Raw genomic sequence first — 25,281 nt, forward strand, 5'->3', positions numbered from 1 at the left:
TTCAAAGTTCTAGAAGACTGAGTTGGGCATCGTCAAGAGATAAGATTGAGAATGGCTTGTCAGAGAGGGGACACTGGAGCCCTCATGCACTGGTGGTAAGGCTTACACTGCCACAGACCTGGAGAACACACCTGTGATAACGTTGGCCTATAGGGTCCCTATGATCTACCATTCTTACTGCTGAATGTTTTTCAGAGAAGTTACTGCACAGGATTCCAAGGTGACATCTCTGAGGTCATTCATCAAAGTGCTGATGGGAGTGGAGGTTGAAAGGCCGTCTAGGTTCAGCACGTGGGGGCCTGGTCTGCACATCACACACTACTATTCAGCTTTGAAAGCAACTGACCAGAGTCATCCAGGGTGACGTGTTGCTGAGTATAAAAACACAAGAAGGAAACGAGGTCCCCAGCATGACAGCACTTACGTGGGTTAAAAATACGTGTGCGTAAAATGACAACCCAACCAGTTATGGCAAGGCACACAGAAAGAAGGGACCACACGTGTAACACCTGGGACTAGGTGTCAAAAGGAAGGAGGAAGGGGAGGGGTCCATGAAAACAGAAGGGAATAACCAAATCTATGGTGCAAGAGAAGGGCCCTGACGGACAGTGATGGCACATTGAGAAAGGAGGGCGGTGGCTACCCTCGTGCTTAGATTCCTCCAGCCAGAGTGAAAAGGCTCATCAGCCGCCAGCAAGATCGTCAGGAACAGCCTAACTCCTGGATGTGAGCTGGTAAAAATATCCTGACGTGAAAGATACAAAACCTTGCTATTGTCCATCAGGAAGGGGACATCACCCACAAAATAAGAAAATTAGAGCTGACTTCAGATTACGTGTCAAATGACAGACAGTGCAGGATAATCTTGCTCATCATTCATAGCTTTCTTCTTTTTTTTTTTTTTTTTTTTTTTTTTTTTTGACAGGCAGAGTGGACAGTGAGAGAGAGACAGAGAGAAAGGTCTTCCTTTTGCCGTTGGTTCACCCTCCAATGGCCGCCGCGGTAGCGCGCTGCGGCCGGCGCACCACGCTGTTCCGATGGCAGGAGCCAGGTGCTTATCCTGGTCTCCCATGGGGTGCAGAGCCCAAGCACTTGGGCCATCCTCCACTGCACTCCCTGGCCACAGCAGAGAGCTGGCCTGGAAGAGGGGCAACCGGGACAGGATCGGTGCCCCTACCGGGACTAGAACCCGGTGTGCCGGCGCCGCAAGGCGGAGGATTAGCCTGTTGAGCCACGGCGCCGGCCCATAGCTTTCTTCTAAGACTTTCTCATTCAGACTCACCAAATGCATTTTCTGTCCCAGATATGGAATCAGCAATTTCTCTCAACATCTCTGATCCTGTCTAGTGGGAAAAGGTACCACAATCTGGATACCAGAGGTGCTTAGGACTCCTGGGTCACTTGTTGTTTTAGGACTCTTCAGTGAACAGAGACATGACTAAGTATTTTTTGCAGATAAAATATACTATAAGTTTTTATCCAATTCAAAACCAGGCCTATAGAGGCTGGTGTTACGGTACAACGAGTGAGCTAAACAACTGCCTGCAATGCCAGGATCCCATATGGGCATGCTTGGAACAGCACTGGAAGATGGCCCTAATACTTGGGCCCCTGCCACCTATGTGGGAGATTCAGGTGGTTCCAGGCTTCTGGTGTTGGCTTGGCCCAGCCCTGCCCATGGTGGCCATCTGGGGGAGTGAACCAGCAGATAGAAGATCTCTTTGTCTTTTTCTTTCTCTGTCTCTTCTTCTTTTCTGTCACTTTCTCCTTTAAATAAATAAATAACTCTTACAAAATATAAAGCCAAACAGGCCTACAGAGATTTTGCCTGACTTTGTCAATCTCACATCTGTGTCTCCTTTCAACCAAAATCCAATCATTAGTGCTGATGCTTCACCCCCAAATAAATCTATCATCTTTTTTTAATGATTTATTTATTTTATTTGAAAGGTAGAGTTATAGAGAAGCAGAGCCAGAGAGAGAGAGACAGAGGTCTTCCATCTGCTGGTTCACTCCCCAGATGGCCGCAATGGCTAGAGCTGTGCCCACTCAAAGCCAGGAGCCAGGAGCTTCTTCTGGGTCTCCCACACGGTACAGGGGCCCAAGCACTTGGGCCATCTACTTCTGCTTTCCCAGGGCATAGCAGAGAGCTGGATCGGAAGTGGAGCAGCCAGGACTCGAACCAGCGCCCAAATGGGATGCCAGCACTGCAGGTGGCGGCATTACCCATTACACCACAGTGCCTGCTCTGAAATCTATTTTCAATTTCTATGTTAATCTATGTTAATTTCTCAAACATATTTCATTCTTTTCCTAATTTAATAAATTCAAGTGCTAAGGTTTATTCTTTTTAAAATATATATGTTAATTTGATTTATTTAATACATATTGGCATATATAAAATGACATATCAAAACAGCATGTTATATTATTGTGTGAAAATATTAACATGTCAACATAAAATAATACTACATGAACACATGATGTTAATTAACGGAATTTAATGTCATAACTTATTTATTAAATACAGCTAGAATGTTTGTGATTTGTATTCCTCTTTTCTTTCTTTTTTAAAAAAAGGTTTATTTATTTATATATTTGAAAGGCAGAGTGATATAGAGACAGACAGACAAAGAGACAGACAGATTTTTTCATCTTCTTATTCACTCCTCAAATGGCCACAAAAGCAGGGTCAGGCTGTAGTCAGGAGCCAGGAACTCCACTTGGATCTCCCACATGGATTGTAGGAAATAGAGTATTTGAGGCATTATGTGCTGCCCCCCAAGTGCATTAACAGGGAGCAGGATCAGAAGTGGAATAGCCAGGGCTTAACCAGGCACTCCAATATGGCTTGTGGGTATCCCAAGTGGTGGCAACCTGCTGTGCCACAATGCCCACTCCACATCCCTTTTTTGGTAACATGGCACACACACACATTTGTCCACCTAGCCTTTTCATTTAACAGCATGTACCAGAAGCTACTCCACATACACAGTTTTGAGGGGAAAAGGTTGCCACTCAAAAGTAAATTTATTATTTACATTTGAAAGCAATAGAAGGACAGTTTCCAGATAAGCCAGGCCTTTGAAGCATCTTATGAAAGGTGGACGCCCAAACAAATCAACTCCACAAAGAAGTTTTTTTCATCTAGTGTAGAAATGAATTAAAATGAGTAAATCTTAGAAAAGGAAATTTGAGGCCTAAAAGAATTGGTTGCAACTGATGGGATCAGTTGAACACAGAGTTAAGACAGAATTTTTGTCAATTAGCAGGATGCAAATGTGAACAAACCTTGAAAGATTCCCATAATAAAAACGGTAATATTTTGAAAATTAGAACTTCAGTTTAAAATTTCATATAATAGCAATTTGGGAGAAAGGAGAGAGGGTAATAAAAACAAAGTGTGCTATTTTTCTAGTCTATAGGTACCCTGTAGTCTTGATTTTAATAACTGAAGCAATAGAGGCTCAAAAATTGAACTGTGAGCATGCAAATCAATAAAGAAAAGTGTGGGCCATGGGGAGATGCCCAGGGGAGGTTGGAGGCTGACGTGGAGTCACAGCCGTGCTGTCGTCTGCTGCTTGTTGCTGATCTGTTGCTGCGTCTCCTCTCCTCCACTTGATCCTTCTTCAACTTCCCTGACACCTGGGCTACCTGTGTGTTACTAATCCATGACTAAGTGCGTCCTTCCTCCTCTAGAAGGCATCCACACCACTGAGGTCAGAGAGGACACACCTGGCTTAGATCTGTCTTCATGGGTCCCAGTTTATTCATTCTTGTTCTTTTCTTTTTCTTTCTTTCTTTTTTTTTTTTTGACAGGCAGAGTGGACAGTGAGAGAGAGAGAGAGACAGAGAGAGAGAGAGAGACAGAGAGAAAGGTCTTCCTTTGCCGTTGGTTCACCCTCCAATGGCCACTGCGGCCGGTGCATCGCACTGATCCGAAGGCAGGAGCCAGGCAGGTACGTATCCTGGTCTCCCATGGGGTGAAGGGGCCAAGCATTTGGGCCATCCTCCACTGCACTCCCGGGCCATAGCAGAGAGCTGGCCTGGAAGAGGGGCAACCAGGACAGAATCTGGTGCCCCAACTGGGACTAGAACCCGGTGTGCCAGCACCGCAAGGCGGAGGATTAGCCTATTGAGCCACAGCACCGGCCTCATTCTTGTTCTTTGTGTGCATCAAGCTTCCGTAGGAAGACCGGGGCCTGCCAGAAGCCAACCAACTTCCTTGGTTGTGTCAGTTCAAATCTCCACACCAAATTCATACATATACATGCAAAGATATAGATACACATATGCCTCTCAGATATGTATATATGTATGAATGGTTGTGTTTGTATTCTAGAGGTTCTGCTTCTTTGACTGAACCATGACTCATGTGTGAATATTACTGCACATTTAGGGATTTTATATATATATATATATATATATATATATATATATATATTAGAAAAATGATCTTGACTTGATAATTAACTTTAGCCTTGGCTCTGCCATTTGTCTTGTTTAACAGTACTCTGTGGATCTCAGTTTTCTTATCTGTAATATGATGGATTAATACTTCTAATCTCTGAATTAGTGTTTTTTTTCCCCCTCAACCTGTGGCTTGGGATCCACCCTTGGGGTGTGAAATCAATATAATAAATGGTGAGTGGTATCATAAAAAAATCAAGTGACATAGAATATAAAATATCAGGTTATACATTGAATAATAATGGGAACATTTTAATTATAGGGAGGTAGATAGATAAGAATGTGTATATGTTGTAATGCAAAATGTATTTATTGCTGAGAGTGAGGTTAGAGAAACCTGGAAAGTGTTTCCTTTTCTGGAGATCAAGGAGATCACTCTTCAGATTTAACATTATGCATTCGGGGGGGGGGGGCATTTGACATAGTAGTTAGGACTTTGTTTGTGACATGGAACAACCCCAAAACTGGCTGGAAGATTTGCTATAAAACCCCCCTAGCTGGGTCTGCCTACCCAACTCACAAATAGCCAGTCCCACACATGGGGGTGTTGGAAGAAAGGAGGTATTTATTGCAAAGCAGAGAGTGAGAAGCTGAGCAGCTCTCAATTCCATGGGCTCTGCAAGGGGTCAAGGGTACTGATTCTTATAGATTGAAGTTGAGGCCGGCAGGTGCGTGTTCAGCTCACGTCCAAGTTCCTGGTTGGTCTTCAGTGCTCGTTGCCCTACTTCAATTGGTCAGTGGAATTTTGATGATGACAAAGTGGGCTCCAGTCAGTCTGGGGGCTGCATGCAGGTGGTAGTTACTTTTTGTTCAGGCCTTGGGGTTCCTGGAAAAGCAACTCCTTAAGTCAAGACAGAACACCGAGATGTGATCTATAGAGGAAATAAATGACCTCATGTAGGGTTGGCTGCACCATTGCCTCAATTCAGTGAGTTAATGTTAGTGAGAGGTTGATTTACAATCATGAGAGCAAGACAAGGAAACTTCACATTAAAAGAGGGAGGCTGGGAGACTGGAGACTAGGACTTGATGGTTTCTAGTATCTGCATCCCCGGCACTGGATAGGGAAGCCTGCATCCCATATCGGAGAGCTTGGGTTTGAGTCCCACCTCTGCCCTCAATTCTAGCTTCCTGCTAATGTGCACCTGAGAGACAGCTGGGTATGGCTCAAGTGGTTGGGTCTCTGCCACCCACATGGGAAACCCTAACTGAATTCCATCCCCTGGCTTCAGCCTGGCCCAGCCCTTGCTATTGCAGGCAGTTAGTGAGGGAAATCAGTGGATGGAATATCTCTGTCTCTTTCTCCCTGTTGTTTTGCTGTTCAAATAAATGAAAAAGCTAAACATTTTTTGAAAATGATGCCTTCAGTCTAGTTTGGTCAAATGCAATAGGATAGGGATGGAAAACTGCAGATTACTTTCCGCAACTCGTGTACCCACCTGTTCCATTTTGTCTATATGTGTTTCCCTCAGCTCTCCAGTGTTTGGGTACACACATGCCCTCTAGAGCATTTAAAAAATTTTAAACTACTTATCAGTGTTAAAACATAAGACTCAGTCATAAGACTCAGGTTTATGGCTTCTCTGGAAAAAAATCAGAGTGTCTGTAATATGGAACTGATTCCCATGTGTCAATAGCCAACGAGAAAAAAAATAAAGACTACTCCCCCTTTACCAGGGCATGTGCTTTTAAATGTAGGTTTTATTTGGGTCTGAGAGTGCCAGTATACCAGGAGATGATTCCCACTGAAAATGCAGTCTGTTACTCATAGTTTGGAAGAGAGGAGGACAAAGCACACAGAGGGGGCATTTGGGCAAGCACCAGCGTTGGTCAGGAGGCAGAGGGAGTGGGAGAAGTGTGGGAAAAAGCCTTTATTATGTTTTTCCAAGGTCAAAGTCAAGGCAAGCATAGTAAGCAGGCTTAGGGTAGTGTGAGTCGTTCTGGTGGTGCTGGGCTGCAGGAGCTGTCTCTTCAGTTGTCTGGTACCTGGTCCTGGAGTGATAGGGCAGAGGAATAAGAGCTTGATCTTTGTGTTCAACAGAGTATTTGGGGTTATAGACTCTGCCGAATGTCCATTTGCTTGCAAAAACCACTCACAGGGGGAGTCATTTACTGTCTTTAGCAATTGGCTAGTCCCAGGAGAGACAATATCACCAGAGTCAGCAAGACCCTAGATATCAAAACACAGAACATAAAAGTTGTGATTCATAAAGCACCTGGTCTGTAGTTTGCCCTTCTCCCTTCCCAGCCACGTTCACTCGTTTATGTGACAGGCATTTGAATCTGGGACCCCTGGCTTGTTGTCAATCTCCCACGGGTACAATGGTGAAGACTGTGTTTCCACCCTAGGTCAGGGTTACCTGTTTTCCTCGCTGCACACCGTGAATGGCAGAGCGCCCAGGTGCAGGCTGATGTCCTGTGTGAGAATGGAGGCAGTGACAGCGGCGGCTGCTGCTTCCTGCCCAGGACGTGAATTTGCACTGACGGAGGAGACAGGTTGTCTCTATAACCTCTGACTAACAAATGATCCCGTGCCAACCAGGCAGAATTTTCTGGCTGGATTATCAATAGGGTTCAGATCCCATTGGGCAATAACTGTCCTTGGTCAATGCCATCCAAAGCAGTACTTGGAATTTTTATTTTTATGTTTGGAGCTGGGGATCAGCCCTTAGATTCATCTCTCCCAGCGCTAGTGGAGCTTTTGGGGACTGGGGCAGAAGTCAGCGTTTGAAGACTCGGTTCATCAGGACAATGTGCCCGGATGTCACCCACTCTCATCAGGCCTGTCCATCCTTAGAAACAAGGATCTCTTCAGTGATGCCCTCAGATTCTGAACAATGGAAGAGAAACGAGTTTTTCTCCTCTACTTTAAAAAAAATTTATGAGAGAGAGAGAGTCAAGATCTTTCATCTTCTGTTTTCCTCCCCAAATGTCTGCAATGATGGGGACTGGGCCAGGGTGAGGTTGAAGCCACGAACCGGGGACTCCATCTGGGCCTCCTATGTGGGTACAGGAGCTCAAACACTTGGACCATCCTCTGCCGCTTTCCCAGGCACATTAGCAGGGAGCTGGATCAGAAGCAGAGCATCCGAGACTGGAACTGGCACTCCAGTGTGGGATGCTGGAGTTGCAGGCAGTGGCTTAACCTGCTGTGCCACAATGCCAGCCCCTCCTCCTCAGTTTAATCAGTGTGACATAGTGAGAAAGGTCATGCTGTTGAGTTGGCACACACAGAATCTGGCATCAGAAGGACGCAAGTTCAAAACCCAGGTAGTGCCATTTCTGGTAGCATGATAGATGCTATGCAATTGACTTGACATCTTTTAGTCTGTCACCGGTACAACTGAGAGGATAATATCTACCTAGGTTGTTGTGAGGGCTGTACGTTAAGTACAGAGTCTTCTGCCTGGTACAAACTGGGTACTCACATACATGGATTGTTATCTTACTATTATTCATCAGGGACACCATACCAGCCAAGGTGCTACTGCTACAAGGGGGAAGAGGCACTGGTTTCTGTCATGCTTTGTGTGTGTCCCTCAAAGGTTCATGTGTTGGGAGGTTGGTCTCCAGTGTGGGATGCAAGAGGTGGTGGACGCTTTAAGAGGTGGAGCTTAGTGGGAACTGGTTGAGATATAGGGTCACTGTTCTCTGAAGAGACTGAGTCTTTGTGGGATCCTATGTTACTTGTCAAGAGAGCAAATGGGGGGCTGGTGCTGTGGCGCAGTGGGTTAACACCCTGGCCTGAAGTGCCAACATCCCATATGGGCGCCAGTTCGAGACCTGGCTGCTCCACTTCTGATCCAGCTCTCTGCTATGGCCTGCGAAAGCAGTAGAAAATAAGTCACTGTGTACTTAGGCCTCTGCTCCTATGTGGGAGACCTGGAAGAAGCTCCTGGCTCCTGGCTTCTGGCTTCGGGTCAGTGCAGCTCCAGCCGTGGCAGCCAACTGGGGAGTGAACCATTGGATGGAAGACCTCTCTCTCTCTCTCTCTCTCTCTCCCTCTCCTCTCTCTGTGTAACTCTGACTTTCAAATAAATAAATAAATCTTTTTTAAAAAGATAGCAAATGGTAGTAAAAGAGCTCCTGGCTCCCCGTGATCTGGCTTCCTGTTTCGCTGTGTCACTTGCACTCTCACTATTGTGATATCAGCCACCGTGAGACTGTCACCATAGCCAAGCTGATGCCCTCAGACTTTCAGAACTGTGAGCTACCTAAATCATTTCCATTTATAAAGCCTGAGGAATTTCATTATAGTAATGGGGAGAACTGATAAATATAGTCTCTGCCCTATGCAAACGCAATCTATTGTAGTAAATGCTATTATGTAGAAAAGTGCAGAGTTTGCATGAAGGAGGGGGACAAGTTGTTCTTGGGGAAGGGATGTAGGACATCAGGTAAGGGATCAAGACCAGGGCTAGGTGTGTGGTGGGGTAAAGGAGGTGTCAGGGCATTTGTGCAACCCAGACAGTGAATGCATCTTTAAATTTCACAACCTGAGCACCCCACTCACCTTGTCTTAGTCCTGGCCCTATTAAAGAGAAGGTGCTATCAGAATTAGAAACTGAAGGCTAAGAAGGAGATGGCTAAATGCACATCCCAAGTGAAGGGGAAGGTATTTATAAAAACACGAGGATACTTCAAAAAAGTGTGTGGAATGTACAATTAAAAATTATTTTGGTGCGAAAATTTTGAGATACATGAATGCAAAGGGTGTTCAAAAATGTTTGTGGGAGTCGGTGAACCCTAAAGGCTTCCATAGCCTTGGCAACTCATGACTAGAGCCTAGGGAGATTACTGATGCCATAAACAAGAGTGTCAAATTGTTAAGTCAACAACAGGAGTCACTGTGTACTTAATCTCATGTGGGATCTGTCCTTAATGTGTTGTCCAATGTGAAGTGATGCTATAACTAGTACTAAAACAGTATTTTTACACTTTGTGTTTCTGTGTGGGTGCAAACTGATGAAATCTTTACTTAGTATATACTGAATCAATCTTCTGTATATAAAGATAATTGAAAATGAAAAAAAAAACTGGTGTTAAATTGGAAATTGCATAGAAAATTAATTAATTTTTAAAAAATATCATATAGGAGGCCAGCGCCGTAGCTTAACAGGCTAATCCTCCGCCTTGCGGTGCCGGCACATCTGGTTCTAGTCCCGGTTGGGGCACCGGATTCTATCCCGGTTGCCCCTCTTCCAGGCCAGCTCTCTGCTGTGGCCCGGGAAGGCAGTGGAGGATGGCCCAAGTGCTTGGGCCCTGCACCCGCATGGGAGACCGGGAGAAGCGCCTGGCTCCTGGCTTCAGATCAGCATGGTGCGCCGGCCACAGCGGCCATTGGAGGGTGAACCAACGGCAAAAAGGAAGACTTTTCTCTCTGTCTCTCTCTCTCACTATCCACTCTGCCTGTCAAAAAAAAAAAAAAAAACAAAAACAAAAACAAAAAAAAATATCATGTAGGATCTCTGTCTTTAATGTGCTGTACACTGTTATTTAATGCTATAACTAGTACTCCAACAGTATTTTTTCACTTTGTGTTGCTATGTGGGGGCAAACTGTTGAAATCTTTACTTAGTATATACTAAACTGATCTTCTGTATATAAAGAGAATTGAAAAATGAATCTTGATGTGAATGGAAGGGGAGAGGGAGCAGGAAAGGGGAGGGTTGCAGGTGGGAGGGAAGTTATGGGGGGGGGAGCCATTATAATCCATAAGCTGTACTTTGGAAATTTATATTCATTAAATAAAAGTTTAAAAAAATTATGAATCTAGGAAGGAAATGTATAAGAAAACCTACAACATCTTGTCAAACCAGAAAGTAACAACCTATCAAGACTTTTGAAACTGTATAAAAAGAACTCAGAAGGCAACTTGAAAGGCTTCCATTGGTCAAAGATGGAGCAGTTTGTTTATCAATAAGATTAATAACTGTGATGGATTAAAACATGTAAAATACAAAAAAAACCAAAAAAACCAAAAAAACAAAATGTTCGTGGGAAATGTGTATTATGAAAAACTGCCTGGATTCCAAAAATTCTTTAAACCCCCCCCCCAAAAAAAAAAAACCTCTTAAGTTTTATTTTTCCATGAACTTTTTGAAGTACCCTCATATATAGCAGACAAATAGAATGGCCTATCCTGGTAGTTCAACATGAATGAAACCTGGTGTAGCCACAAGAAAGAGTGGGAAATGAGACTACTCAGGTGGGCAGGTAGGGGTCAGATGATGAATAGTTATGGGCACACAAAGGAACCTGGCATTTATCCTTGGCAAAGCAGAAACCTTCTACGAATGCCTTAGTAATGCATCTGATAAGAAATGTGTAGGATCTAAACACGCACAAATATAACATTTCTCTGAGAGGCATCAAAGACGTCTTTGAGTAATTGGAAAGATATCGATTTGCCTTTATCTTCCTGATATCATCTGCACTCAGTGTTAACTCTCTAAACCATACAGACATCAAACTATCCTTAATGTCAGACTCAATATCGTGCGAGATCTTTCAACTTGGGCTAACCCAGTTCAAACCCTGGGTGAGGTCGCACAGTCAAGTGTAAAACTTGCCCTGTCGCCCCTGGGGTTTCTGAGCTGGCCTCCCGCGGCAGTGCCTCTGGTGGAGTTCCAAACAACGAAGGAGCAATGGCAAACACAGGGACTCTCTAGGCCCTTCTTCCATTTCCCTGGCGATCTGCAAGCTGGGAATCTTTACATGACGCCACATATTCAGGAGAGAGTCTAGCAGTGAGGGATGTAGTGCTTTGAAACATGGAGCTGTAGTTAATTTGCCTTAAGAAAGATAAATAGAGCATTCCTTGCTTCATATATTACAGAGAAATTCTTAACCTTTTACCCACAAAGAGTCAAGATCCTTTTCGCCACTAAATTCAAATAGGCTCTATCATTGATAATCACTGCTTGTGTTGTGTCCATCAATTATTGGCAGCAATATTCAGCATAACAAGATACCACAAAATATAGAAGCCCAGAATACCCGGCATTTACTTCACCTTGGCTGCAGTTTTATCAAGCTAGGACTCCCTTCTTCCAGCACCAGGATGCAGGCTGTGTTCCGGTCGTCTCTGTATGTCTTGGATTGGCCAGTTCCTAGGGTGTCTGTTCCTGCAGGAGATCATGTGTATAATACAGACTAGGTGGAAATACACGGCCACTTCAGGACTGGCTTGGAACTGGCACATACCAGGTTTATGCGGTAAAACCTACCAAACAGCCAAGCCTGAAGTATACCTTGCCTCGAGTGAGTATAATTGGACAACAATCCAATCTATCACAGTCCCAGAAGAGGACTAGTGGATTTGCTCACAGCTAAGTGACAAAAGCTAGATTTGAAGGAGTGGCTGCTGTGGGCATTTGGGAAGTGAACTGGTAGATGGAAGATCTGTTTTTCTCTCTGGGCTTGTCTCTCTCTGCCTTTCAGATAAAATGAAATCAATAAATAAAAATTTTACATGACCAAAGCTCCTTAGCTGTATGTTCGGTGGTCATTCATTTCTAAGAATGATGTGTATTTATGTTCCGGACTTGTCTTGAACTCCCAGTGATTGCAATACCACTGCACCTGAAAACCAAAGCACCTGACATTTACTTGTCAATAATTGTTACAGTGTTGGTGACAAAAACATACTAGTCTGCGACTCCTCAAATTGGGTGTCCTATTTGGACATCAGTTCTTTGTGGAACATTTCCAGAGACAGCCTAATGCCATTGCTGCTGGTTCAGAGGATAGCTCATCCTGTTGGTGCTGACCCTGGAACTGTAGGATGGCAGAAAGGAGATGAAGGGACCAGGGTATGCACTCTAAACACATATTCTGACTCTCTGTTACCCTTTAACATTTATCTAATTCTAGATTTTAACCGGCCCTCCATTGCAAATAATAAACTCTGCAACTCTACATTTTTTTCCCTAGAAATCCTGTTCGTTAGTGCAGAATAAGAATTGCAGGCCAACTATCTTTCTAAGTGATCAGACCTTACAGCCCACCTCCAAACCCATTACTGACAGGTGTAGACTGATGATGTCTCATTTGTATCACCTGCACAGTGGACAGGAGTGAGTGATCTGCAGACGCACAGGAGTAAAACTCGGGTTGGAAATTGGGACACCTGGCTTCCAGGGCTGGCGTTGTCACTTTTCCTTCTGTTTCCTCATCTGTAAAATGGAGATAATAATAACTGCCCTACTTTCTCACATGTGAAGACAAAATGAGAAAAGCAGGTTGCAGAATAAGAAACACCATTCAAATGCAAGACAATTTTAGGTTCTTCAATCCCTCTCTAAATTAATAATAGACCCTCACAATGCTTCTCAATTTTCGAAGCACTCCCACTTGTATGATCTCATTTGGTCTGCATTGCCATCCCCAGTTTTTCAGGGGAGGATGTTGGAGGATCGGAGAGGTCATGTGGCTTGCCTCGAGCCATCCAGTATGGAAGAGAAGAGGGAGAGCAGCCAGTTTTCTCAATGCCAGTCCTGGACTTTTTCTGATGGAATCCATCACTCCAGCTTCTGGAAGCTCATCTGGAAAAGTGTTTTGAAGTCAATGCTGTCGGTATCCCGAGGGCGTGCACGGTGCAGAGCAACTTCCTTCTCCGAATGTGAGCATCCAGCTACTGAGAATAACTCTGGAGCCTGTCCAGTATCAGGCAATACCGTTAGGCTTTGTGGTCCAAGCCTCTAAGTCTCCTGAAGGTTCTGTCCCTTCTCATTCTGCCGGAATCTTCTTAGGGTAGCAGGGAGGTGGGCTCCAGAATTAAATGAGATGGGTGTATTTCAAGTGCTGAACACATAGTGGGCACTGCACCTCTAGCAGAGTCTGGATCAGTCAGGGTCCTTGATTGGAAGCAACTGAACCAACTCACATGATACTAGGAACATTCCAGGGTGCTGAGTCCAACGTGGAGACTGCTTGGTTGGGAACAAAGTTCATCCATGTCGTGAGTGTTCTGGGAAAGCATGATGCTATGGCTGCTGAGTGTGGATGTTGACAGCTTCTCCCACTCTTCAGCACAACCCACAGTGTTCTCACTAGGAAATTGCTTCCTCATGGCTTCTGTTCCCCAGGTTGCTCTTGTTGAAACGGAAATCTCAAGAGGGCTCATATGATTGGCAGAGCCCAGGTCACATGATAGGGCCATGGTTTGCAAGGGAAGCTGGGAAAGTCAGTTGTAGGCCTCTAATTTGGGAAAGAGATGCTCACAAAATGGAGAATTCCCTAAACATAGGGATAATTTTCCAAAGATGTTAAAGAATTTAAGAAACAATTGAAATTCTTGACATCTTCCCCCTCTGTACTTGTCCCTTTATGTGCACACAGACCATGGTCGACATGTGCTCCCAGATTCCAAACCATTCCCTCATCTCACACTGTCCCCTCCAGCCTGACCTCTGACCTACACCCGATAGCCTCCTCTGAAATATCTTTTCTGGAATCAACCCCTCACTTTTTCTGCTGTCCCATCACCACCACTCACCCAGCATTGTATTGCAAGCTTATTCCATGCCTCTAATTTTTCTTCTGAAACATGATTTTTAATAGCTATATAGTATTTCAGAGCATGGATTCTTCAAAACCTATTTAATCAGTTCCAAGTTGTGCATTAAGGTTGTTGTCTGCTCTACTCCCTTGGTGTTCTTGGTGTTACAGATGATTTAGCAATGAACATTCTTGTGCAAAAATCTCTGTATATTTCTGATTATTTCTCAAGTCAGTTTTCTAGAAATAGAAGGAGTAAGTCCAATGACCTTGAAAAGCTCTTGATAGATATTGTCAAGTTGGGATCCAGGAAGGTATAAGCTTTCTTCCTTAATTTGTGGTAACACACATTTGCTCATAACCTTGCAAACAGTAGCTGAATTGTATCTTAGCTTTTAGTATTTAAAAAAAATTATTTGAAAGAGTTACAGATAGAGGGAGAGACAAAGACAGACACACATCTTCTGTCTGGTGGTTCACTCCCAATCTCCCCATATGGTTACAACAGCAATGCTGGGCCAGCCCAAAGCTAGGAACCAGGAGCCAGGAGTTTCATCTGGGTCTCCCATGTGGGTGACAGGGGACCAAACACCTGGGCCATCTTCCACTGCTTTCCCAGGCCATTAGCAGGGAGCTGGATTGGAACTGGAGCATCTGGGACACCAGCCAACACCCATATGGGATGCTGGCATCACAGGTAGTGGCCTAACCTGCTATGCCACAGTGCTGGCCCAGTTTTTACTATTCTTTTAGTATACAGGTGAAAAATGTTTCTCATTATTTTGTTGCAAAATTCTTTGATTATTACTGACAGTAAATGTTTCTTTTAATTGAATTTTTTACTATCAGAAATTTTAAATTATTTTTAATATATGTATTTAAAATTCTGTTTACACAAGGTGTTGGGGGTGCAGAGAGAGTTCCCATGTGCCGGATTACTTCCCAAATGGCTAAGGCAGGGCCCAGAGCTAGAGCCGGATCAAGAAAGCAGTCCAGGTCTCCTACATGGGTGGCAGGAACCCGATCACTTGCGTTACCACTGTTACCTCCCAGGACCTTCATTTGTGAGTGGCTGGATTCAGAAGCTGAAGCCAGGAATGGAGCCAGGTGCTCTGATGTGGGATGCATGCATCGCAACTGCTAGGCTAAATGTACTCCCCCAAATCTGTAATTTTTATGTTGTTAAATTCATTCATATTTGTCTCTGTTTTTATAGTTATGGCTAGAAAGCTCATTTCTTTCCAAAGATTGGATAATCTTTCTTATATCTACATATTTATATCTTTTTGTATATGTTTACAAAGCATATAAGTCCTTCATCAATCCAGAAGTATTTTTTTGTTTCTTTTTTAAATTTGGTGTGAGATAAAGAGTAATTATTTTTCTTACTGGTTTTTTATACCATTTCTGTGATGCAGTGATCTTTATATGTCTCTCATTCATTCCCTATTGCATCTATTAGACTATCTAATTCCCTTGATTCTTTTCTCTCTCACACACAAAATAGAAAGCATCAGACAGCAAAATCCTTCAACTTCTTGCCATGAAACAGTAGAGAAGATCTTTGTTCATTTTCCCCTTCCCTGTTTTGTCACAGTGGTTCATTTCTTTTTTAAAAATTTTTTAAAATATTATATTTATTTATTTTGAGGCAGAGTTACAGACAGTGAGAAAGAGAGAAAATCTTCCATTTGCTGGTTCACTCCCCAAAGGGCTGCAATGGCCGAAGCTGAGCCAACCCAAAGGCAGGAATGAGGGGCTTCTTCCATGTCTCCCACGTGGGTGCAGGGGCCCAAGGACTTGGGCCATCTTTTTTCCCAGGCCATAGCAGAGAGGTTCATCAGCAGAGGAGCAGCTGGGTCTAGAACCGGCGCCCATATGGGATGCCCATGCCACTGGTGGAGGATGAACCTACTATGCCACAGCGTCGGCCCCAGTGGTTCATTTCTTGATCTGAACTCTGAATCTCATTCCTTACTAGCCTCCTCTCTCCTTGAACCTCTTTTTCTTTACTGTTATTTTCTCAAGTTCATTTCCATGCACCCACATCACTCCCCTTTGACAGAATCTCTTGCACCATCTGATTCAAAATGGTAAAATGTGGGCCAAGACATCTGTTGTAGGCTGAACTGTGTCCCCTTCCAATTTGTATCTTAAAGTTCTGCCACCCAGTGTTTGGAAATAGGGTCACTGGAGAGATAATTTGGTGAAGATGAGGTCATTAGTGCAGGTCATAATCCAGTATGATTTGTGTCTTTATAAGAAGAGAAACTGGGCATAGACATACACAAGGGGCGGGCCAGGTGAAGACAGAGGAGAAGAAAGACATCTGTAGGTCAAGCAGAGAAGCCTCAAAGGAAACCAGCCCTGACAACACCTTAATCTTGGACTTCTACTCTCCAGAAATGTAAGAAAGTACATTTCTGTTGCTTAAGCCATTCAATCTGTGTTTCCTTGTTGCTGTGGCTTGCACATGCTTTGTCTCTCAAAGGTTCATGTGCTGAAATTTTGGCCCCTAATGTAACAGTATTGAGAGGGGGTAGAATTTTTAGGAGCTGGGGCCTAATTAGGTCATTGGGGCCCTACCCTAGGAAGAGAAGAATACCCAGCTCACAGGAGTGGGTTAGATCTGGCAGGACTGGAGTGGTTGCTGCAAGAGTGTGTTGTTGGAAAGCAAGTTTGACTTTCTTGGTTTACTCCCTTGCTCCTTTTCGTACCTCTCACACCCCTACCATCCCTTTCTTTCCCCCTGCATGTGGTGCCACCTGCCATGAGGCCCTCACCAAAAGCTGATGCTGGTGCGTGCTCTCAGATTTCCAGGGCTATGAGCCAAACAAATTTCTATTCTTTTTCACTTCCCTAGACTTAGGTATTCTGCTAGAGCAACAATAATGACAAAAAATGGATGAAGACAATTGTTACAGCAGCCCTTGCAAGTTAATATATCCAATTTCCCTCCAAGATGCCATTGAAATGTCCACTTTAAAAAAAAATAAAAAGAAAACCCTATTCAGATGGGAAACCAGGAAGTGTGGTTATACACGGAGTAAAGAAATCTTAGAGGAATTTCTATAAGCTAAATAGCAAATGAGAAAAACGAGGTGAAAAGTCATAGAGACATTGACATAAACCACCCACGGTGAGGCATGGGCAGCAAGGAAAGAGTTGGTCATGAATTCCAGCCACACTGCTGGCGTCTGCAGGATAAACAAAGCACATAGCAATATTGCAGTGTTGGGAGTTTAAATGATGCAAAAGATTCGAAGTTCTTTTTCTAATCCCACTCCTGTTCTGTCCAACTCTATCCCCGTTACGTCTTAGAGAAGTTGGATTTGAAAAAACTGATTTGGATGTGTTTTACAGCACACAGAGTCTTGGGAAATGAAAATTCTTTCCTTAGGCTGTAGTGGGTTGGACATTCTTCGCAGAAGTAGCATTACATATTCAAGGAAAGAGAGAGAGCCCCTCAAGGCTCCAGCCTTTAGACCATATGGTACAGCTCATTCTACTCAACTTCTGCTTTGAGGTTTAGGAGCCAAGCCAGATCAAACAATAGGGTGTGATTTTCCATTCATTGTCAGTCCATTTTTCTGTGCATACACATTTCTTTAGGACTTAATAGGGAAAAACAATGGTTGAATGCAGAATTTGGGTGGTCTGACCATAAGGTGGTATCTTGAAAAAAATCTTTTTTGTGTGTGAACTTTTCTCTAAACACAAACAACATAGTGTGATGAACCTTCAACATTTAACAGCTAATAGACATATTTCATCTATTTTTAAATTAATTTCAGGAGATTGCTTTTTTTTTACTTTTTATATATTTATTTATTTTTATTTGAGAGGTAGAGTTACAGAGAGTGAGAGAGAGAGAGAGACAGAGACAGAGACAGAGAGAAAGATCTTCCTTCCGTTGGTTCACTCCCCAAATGGCCGCCACAGCCAGCGCTGCACCGATCTGAAGCCAGGAGCCAAGTGCCTCTTCCTGGTCTCCCATGCGGGTGCAGGGGCCCAAGCACTTGGGCAATCCACCACTGCCCTCCAGGGCAATAACAGAGAGCTGGACTGGAAGAGGAGCAGCCGGGACTAGAACTCAGAACCCATATGGGATGCCGGTGCCACAGGTGGAGGATTCACCAAGCGAGAGCCATGGCACCGGCCCCCAAGATTGCTTTTCTTAAGAAAAATTGGGGGTCCAGTGCTGTGGAGTATTAGGCAAAGCTGCTGCCTGCAGTGCCAGCATCCCATATGGGCACTGGTTCTAGTCCCAGCTGCTCCACTTCTGATCCAGCTCCCTGCTATGGCCTGGGAAAGCAGTGTAAGATGGCCCAAGTCCTTGGGCCCCTGCACCCACATGGGAGACCTGGAAGAAGCTTCTGGCTCCTGGCTTCGGATCAGCACAGCTCTGGCTGTTGTGGCCAGTTGGGAAGTGAACCAGTGGATGGAAGACCTCTCTCTCTGTCTCTCCTCTCTCTGTGTAACTCTGACCTTCAAATAATTGAATAAATCTTTAAAAAAATTTTTGTCCCGAAGTCATGTCTACAGAATATAGTATCTTTGTAGGAGTATAGCTTTTAGTACTCACTCTGCCATTCTATTACTATTTTTAAAATGATGCTTGGTACAGCAGTTAAGATGCCACTTGGTAAACTCACATCCTACATTGGAGTGCCTGGGTTTGATCCCAGCTCCACTTCTAATTCCAGCTTCCTGCCAAGGAGCACACTGGGAGGCAGCAAGTGATGGCTTAAGAACTTGAGTCCTGCCACCCACAGGAGAGACCTAGATTGAATTCTCAGTTCTTGGTTTCAGCCTGGCCCAGCCCTGGCTGTTATGGGCATTTGGGGAGTGATAGGCATTTGGGGAATGAGCCGTTTGAAGGAAGACATCTTTCTGTCTGTCTGACTCTGCCTATCAAAAATAAATAAATAAACTTAAGAAATGATTCTGGTTTCTATTTATACACACAGAGTTTTTTGTTTTTGCTTTGCTTAATAATATATCCTAGAGTTATTACATAACAATATGTATAGATATTTTAAATTCATTTCTGTAGTGCTATGGTGTTTCATTGTGTATGGATGTATCACAGTTATGCAAGACAGCCTCCTGTTGATAGGGATTTTTCTTCCAGTCTGCTTTGATTACAGATGGAGTTGCAATGAATAGTTTTGTGTATATGCCTTTTCATGTTTTTGTCTGTATATATTTGAAATGAAGTCCTAGAAATGGGATTGCTGGGGCTGGGTCAAACAATAAATTCACATACAATTTTGGCTCTTAGGTTTCTTCTTTTACTTCTGAAATCAGGTTTTTTATTTCAAATACTTTTCTTGTGTTCTGAACCTCAGAGTGTAGCTTCCTTTTAAAATCTTGTCCTGGTCCAATCATCTTTTTTCTGCATTTTTCCAATTGTGACTTACATTGGTCTTCCATGGTTTGCCTCTGTTTTGCTTTGGCTCTGTGAAAAAAGGATCCCTGTTTGTTTGTTTTTTTACTATGTCTTCTCCTCCATTCTTTCAGTTCTCTTGTCCAGAACTCCTATATTTTTTTAAAGGACACATTAACCCAACATTCTCCTCCATTTATAGCTGATCATGCCATCTCTTCTCCCTGTTAGTTTTCCCGAAAGCTTCCTTAAATGATATATTTTTTTTTAAAAAAAGATTTATGTAGTTATTTGAAAGAGTTACACACAGAGAGAAGGAGAGGTAGGGAGAGAGAGAGAGAGAGAGAGAGAGAGAGAGAGAGAGAGAGAGATATGTCTTCCATCCACTAGTTCATTCCCCAATTGGCCACAATGGCTGGAGCTGCACTTGGCCAAGAGCCAAGGAGCTTCTTCCGGGTCTTTCACATGGGTGCAAGGGCCCAAGGACTTGGGTCATCTTCCACTGCTTTCCTAGGCCACAGCAGAGAGCTGGATCAGAAGTGGAGCAGCCGGGACTTGAACCAGCACCCATATGGGATGCCAGCACTGCAGGCGGTGGCTTTACCTGCTATGCCACCACGCTGGCCCCATCAGTGATACCTTTACTATACCAGATGCCATTTGATGTGTTGCATTCATCAGCACACACCTATTTAAACAGAGTAAGCATTAAATTAAATTAAATTACAGGAATATGAAAAGATCCTTGGTGAGAGATTTTGTAACGGGTATGTGTACCCAAGAATAACATATAAGAACCTGTATTGTGGTGTTGTGTATTGAGCCACCGCCTACAATGCTGGCATCCCATATGGATGCTGCTTCGAGTCCTCGCTGCTCCACTTCAGATCCAGCTTCCTGCTAATGCATGTGAAAGCAGCAGAAGATGGCCCGAGTACTTGATCCCCTGCCACCCACTTGGGAGACCTGGATGAATCTCTTGGCTCCTGCATTTGGCCTGGCTCAGCCCTGGCTGTTGTGGCCATTTGGGGAGTGAAACAGCAGATGGAAAATTCTTTTCTCCATGCCTCTGTAACTGCCTTTCAAATAAAATAAATAAATCTCTTTTTAAAAAAATTATATATAGATCTCTGTAATCCAAAAGTTGTACTTATGAAATTTATATTTATTAAGCAAAAGCTTTCTATAAAAATAAAAAATTATATATAGTATTTTATTAGAAATAAAATATAGTTTAGGGGCTGGCACTGTGGTGTAGCGGGTAAAGCCGCTGCCTGCAGTGCAGGCATTCCATGTGGGTGCTGGTTCGAGTCCCTGCTGGTCTGCTTCCTATCCAGGTCTCTGCTATGGCCTGGATAGCAGTGGAAGATGGCCCAAGCCCTTGGGCCCCCGTACCCATGTGGGAGACCCAGAGGAGGCTCCTGGATCCTGGCTTCGGATCAGCTCAGCTCCAGCCATTGCGGCCAGTTGGGGAGTGAACCATCGGATGGAAGACCTCTCTCACTCTCTCTCTCTCTACCTCACCTCTCTCTGTGTAACTCTGACTTTCAAGTAAAATAAATCAATCTTTAAAAAGAAAAGAAATAAAATAGTTTAACTTGATTGATAGAGTTAGAAGGGCACAGCCTGCTGGCAAAAAGAACGTGCCACAGTTACCCTGACCTTTGGATTTGTAGACACGTCAAGGAGGGAGGTTCAGCATACTAACAGCATTGTGCTGACCACAAAAGGGAGATACTTGTGCACATGATGATAGCAAATGTGTGTACTGCTTGGCAATGAATAAGAGGGCCTGCACAAAACTCATTTTCTTGGGGTGAAATCTGCTTTTTATTTTTCCTGCTGGATCAAAGATACAAGTATTTTTAGGAAACCATGAATACTGGAAGAAAATCATATACTCTAGAGGTGTAGAAGGGATTTCTAATCTTTACCTCAAAGAAGAATCTCTAAAAAAAGGTTTTTTGTATATTTAATTAAACGACAATCAGAAGTTTCTGTATATAAAAAATACCAAAAGAATAATCTAGGGAAAGTTAATTTATAACATACTTAAAAACAAAGCCTTTGACATATAAACAGTGCCCCCAAAACAATAAGAAAAAGACAAATAGAAAATTAGCAAACACAGGATCAAGTAATTCCTTAAAAATCTAAGTTAATAAACATATTAAAAACATTATAGAAAACATTTTTTCTAGAATTAAAACAAACAAATTTAAGCAGAGACATTTTATTTTATTCTGAAGATGTATTGATTTATTTGAAAGTCAGAGTTACAGAGGGAGAGACAGAGAGATCTTCTGTCCTCTGGTTCACTCTTTAGATGACCACAATGGTCAGGACTGGGCCAGGCTGAAGCTAAGAGCCAGGAGCTTCTTCAGGTCTCTCATGTGGGTAGCAGGTACCCAAGCACTTGGGCCATCATCCACTGCTTTCCCAGGGGCATTAGTAGGGAGCTGGATCGGAAGGGGGGCAGCTGGGACACAAATTATTGCCCATATGGGATGCCAGCGCTGCAAGCGATGGCTTTACCTGCTCCACCACCACAGCAGCCTAAGCAGAGACATTTAAAGACATAATATTAAGTGATAAAAATGACATGAAGTGGAACTTGTGTAATTAGAGGTTTTCAAAAACAACAAAACACTCATGGTTATATACTTCTTCTCATGTAGGTGATTATCTCTGAGTTGTGTTATTATGAGTAATTTCTCTTTTTTATTAACTAAAAACTTTCTTCAGTAATTTTTTACTTCCTTTAAAATAGAAATACCAATTATTTATGTGCTTACTTACTTTTAAAGTGATAATAATGACAATAATATTCAGTGCTAGCACAGTTGTATGGAAATGGTTATTCTCATGTCCTCATAATAGCATTATACATAAGTTCAACATTTCTGGTAGGCACTTTTACTGGAGAGAAACTCTTTTTCTTTTTAAAGATTTTATTTATTTATTTAAGAGGTAGAGTTACAGACAGAGAGAGGGAGAGGGAGAGGGGGAAAGAGAGAGAGAGGTCTTCCATCTGCTGGTTTACTCTCCAAATGGCCACAATGGCTGGAGCTGGGCTGATCTGAAGCCAGGAGCCAGGAGCCTCTTCTGGTCTCCCACGTGTGTGCAGGGGTCCAAGCACTTGAGCCATCTTCTATCGCTTTCCCAGGCCATAACAGAGAGCTGGATTGGAAAAGGGGCAGCCAGGACATGCACTGGCACCCATATGGGATGTCCACACCACATGTGGAGGCTTAGCCTATTGTGCCACAGTGCCAGCCTAGAGAAATTCTTAAAATCTACGTATTCTTTAAGTTGACAATTCTGCTTCATTTTGTTCTTTTTTTATAGAAAGCTTTTATTTAATAAATACAAATTTCATAAGTACAATTTTTGGATTATAGCAATTCTTCCCAACCATACCCACCCTCCCACCCCCAAACCATCCCAACTCCTACTCCTTCTCCCATCCCATTCTTCATTAAGATTCATTTTTAATTATCTTTATGTACAGAAGATCAACTCTATACTAAGATTTCAACAGTTTGCACCCACACAGACACACAAAGTGTAAAATACTGTTTGAGTAATAGTTTTACTGTTATTTCTCATAGTACAACACATTAAGAATAGAGGTTCTACAAAGGGAGCAAGTGCACAGTGACTCCTGTTATTGATTTAACAATTAACACTCTTATTTATGATGTCATTGATCACACGATGCTCTTGTCATGAGCTGCCAAGGCTATGGAAGCCTCTTGGGTCCACAAACTCTGACATTATTTAGCCAAGGCCATAATCAAAGTAGAAGTTCTCTCCTCCCTTCAGAGAAAGGTACCTCCTTCTTTGATGGCCCCTTCTTTTCACTGGGATCTCACTCACAGAGATCTTACATGTAGGTCATTTTTTGCCACAGTGTCTTGGCTTTCCATGCCTGAAATACACTCATGGGCTTTTCAGCCAGATCTGAATGCCTTAAGGGCTGAGTCTGAGGCCAGAGTGCTGTTTAGGACATTTGTCATTCTGTGAGTCTGCTGTGTGGCCTGCTTCCGATGTTGGATCATTCTCTCCTTTATAATTCTATCAATTATTATTAGCAGACACTTGGTCTTATTTATGTGATCCCTTGACACTTAATCCTATCTTTATGATAAGCTATGAACTTAAACTGATCACTTTAACTAGTAACATGGCATTTGTACCTGCCAACTTAATGGGATTTGGAGTCCCATGGCAAGGTTTTAACTTTACTCTTAGGGGTAAGTCTGAGGGAATCTGTGCTGAACTGTACATCACCTCCCTCTCTTATTCCCACTCTTATTTTTTTTTTGGCAGGCAGAGTGGACAGTTTAGAGAGAGAGACAGAGAGAAAGGTCTTCCTTTTGCCATTGGTTCGCCCTCTAATGGCTGCCGCGGCCGACGTGCTATGGCCGGCCCATTGCGCTGATCCGAAGCCAGGAGCCAGGTGCCTCTCCTGGTCTCCCATGCGGGTGCAGGGCCCAAGGACTTGAGTCATCCTCCACTGCACTCCCAGGCCACTGTCCTTGCTCCAGGAATTGGTTTTAGCTCCTTAATCACATATAGGTTGATTGTTGATGTTTGGATTAATTTCTGGTGTTTCTATTCTGTTCCATTTGTCTATCCATCTGGTTTTGTACTAATACCAGGCTGTTTTGATTATGATTGCCCTGTAATATGTCTTGATATCTGCTATTGTGATGCCTCCGGCTCTGTTTTTGTTGTATAAAATTGCTTTAGCTATTCGAGGTCTCCTGTGTTTCCATATGAATTTCAGCATCATTTTTTCCAGATCTGAGAAGATTGTGTTTGGTATTTTGATTGGTATCACATTGAATCTGTAAATTGCTTTTGGAAGAATTGACATTTTGATGATATTGATTCTTCCAATATATGAACATGGAAAATTTTTCCATTTTTTGTTATCTTCCTCTATTTCTTTCTTTAAAGTTTTGTAATTCTCATCGTAGAGATCTTTGGCATCCTTGGTTACATTTATTCCAAGGTATTTGATTTTTTTGTAGCTATTGTGAATGGGAAGTTCTTTCTCAACTGTGGCATTGCCTGTGTATACAAAGGCTGTTGATTTTTGTGTATTGATTTTATATCCTACTACTTTACCAAACTATTCTATGAGTTCCAATAGTCTCTTAGTGGAGTTCTTTGGATCCCCTAAATAAAGAAGCATATCATCTGCAAAGAGGGATAGTCTGACTTCTTCCTTCCCAATTTGTATCCCTTTAATTTCTTTTTCTTGCCTAATAGCTCTGGCTAAAACTTCCAGAACTATATTGAATAGCAATGGTGAGAGTGAGCATCCCTTTCTGGTACCGGATCCCAGTGGGAATGCTTCCAACTTTTCCCCATTCTATATGATGCTGGCTGTGGGTTTGTCATAAATTGCCTTGATTGTGTTGAGGAATGTTCCTTCTATACCCCATTTGCTTAGGGTTTTCATCATGAAAGAGTGTTGTACTTTATCAAATGCTTTCTCTGCATCTATTGAGATAATCATATGGTTTTTCTTCTGCAGTTTGTTAATGTGGTATATTACATTGATTGACTTCTGAATGTTGAATCATTCCTGCATACCAGGGATAAATCCCACTTGGTCTAGGTGGATGATCTTTCTTTTTATTTTTTTTAAAGGTTTATTTATTTATTTGAAAGTCAGAGTTACACACAAAGAGAAGGAGAGGCAGAGAGAGAGAGAGAGAGAGAGACAGAGAGAGACAGAGATCTTCCATCTGCTGGTTCACTCTCTAATTGCTGCAAAGACCAGAGCTGCGCTGATCCAAAGTCAGGAGCCAGGAGCTTCTTCTGGGTGTCCCATGTGGGTGCAGGGACCCAAGGACACGGGCCATATTCCACTGCTTTCCCAGTCCATAGCAGAGAGCTGGATGGGA

Source organism: Lepus europaeus, chromosome 21 (genome assembly GCF_033115175.1).
Source record: "Lepus europaeus isolate LE1 chromosome 21, mLepTim1.pri, whole genome shotgun sequence".
Lineage (NCBI taxonomy): Eukaryota > Metazoa > Chordata > Mammalia > Lagomorpha > Leporidae > Lepus > Lepus europaeus.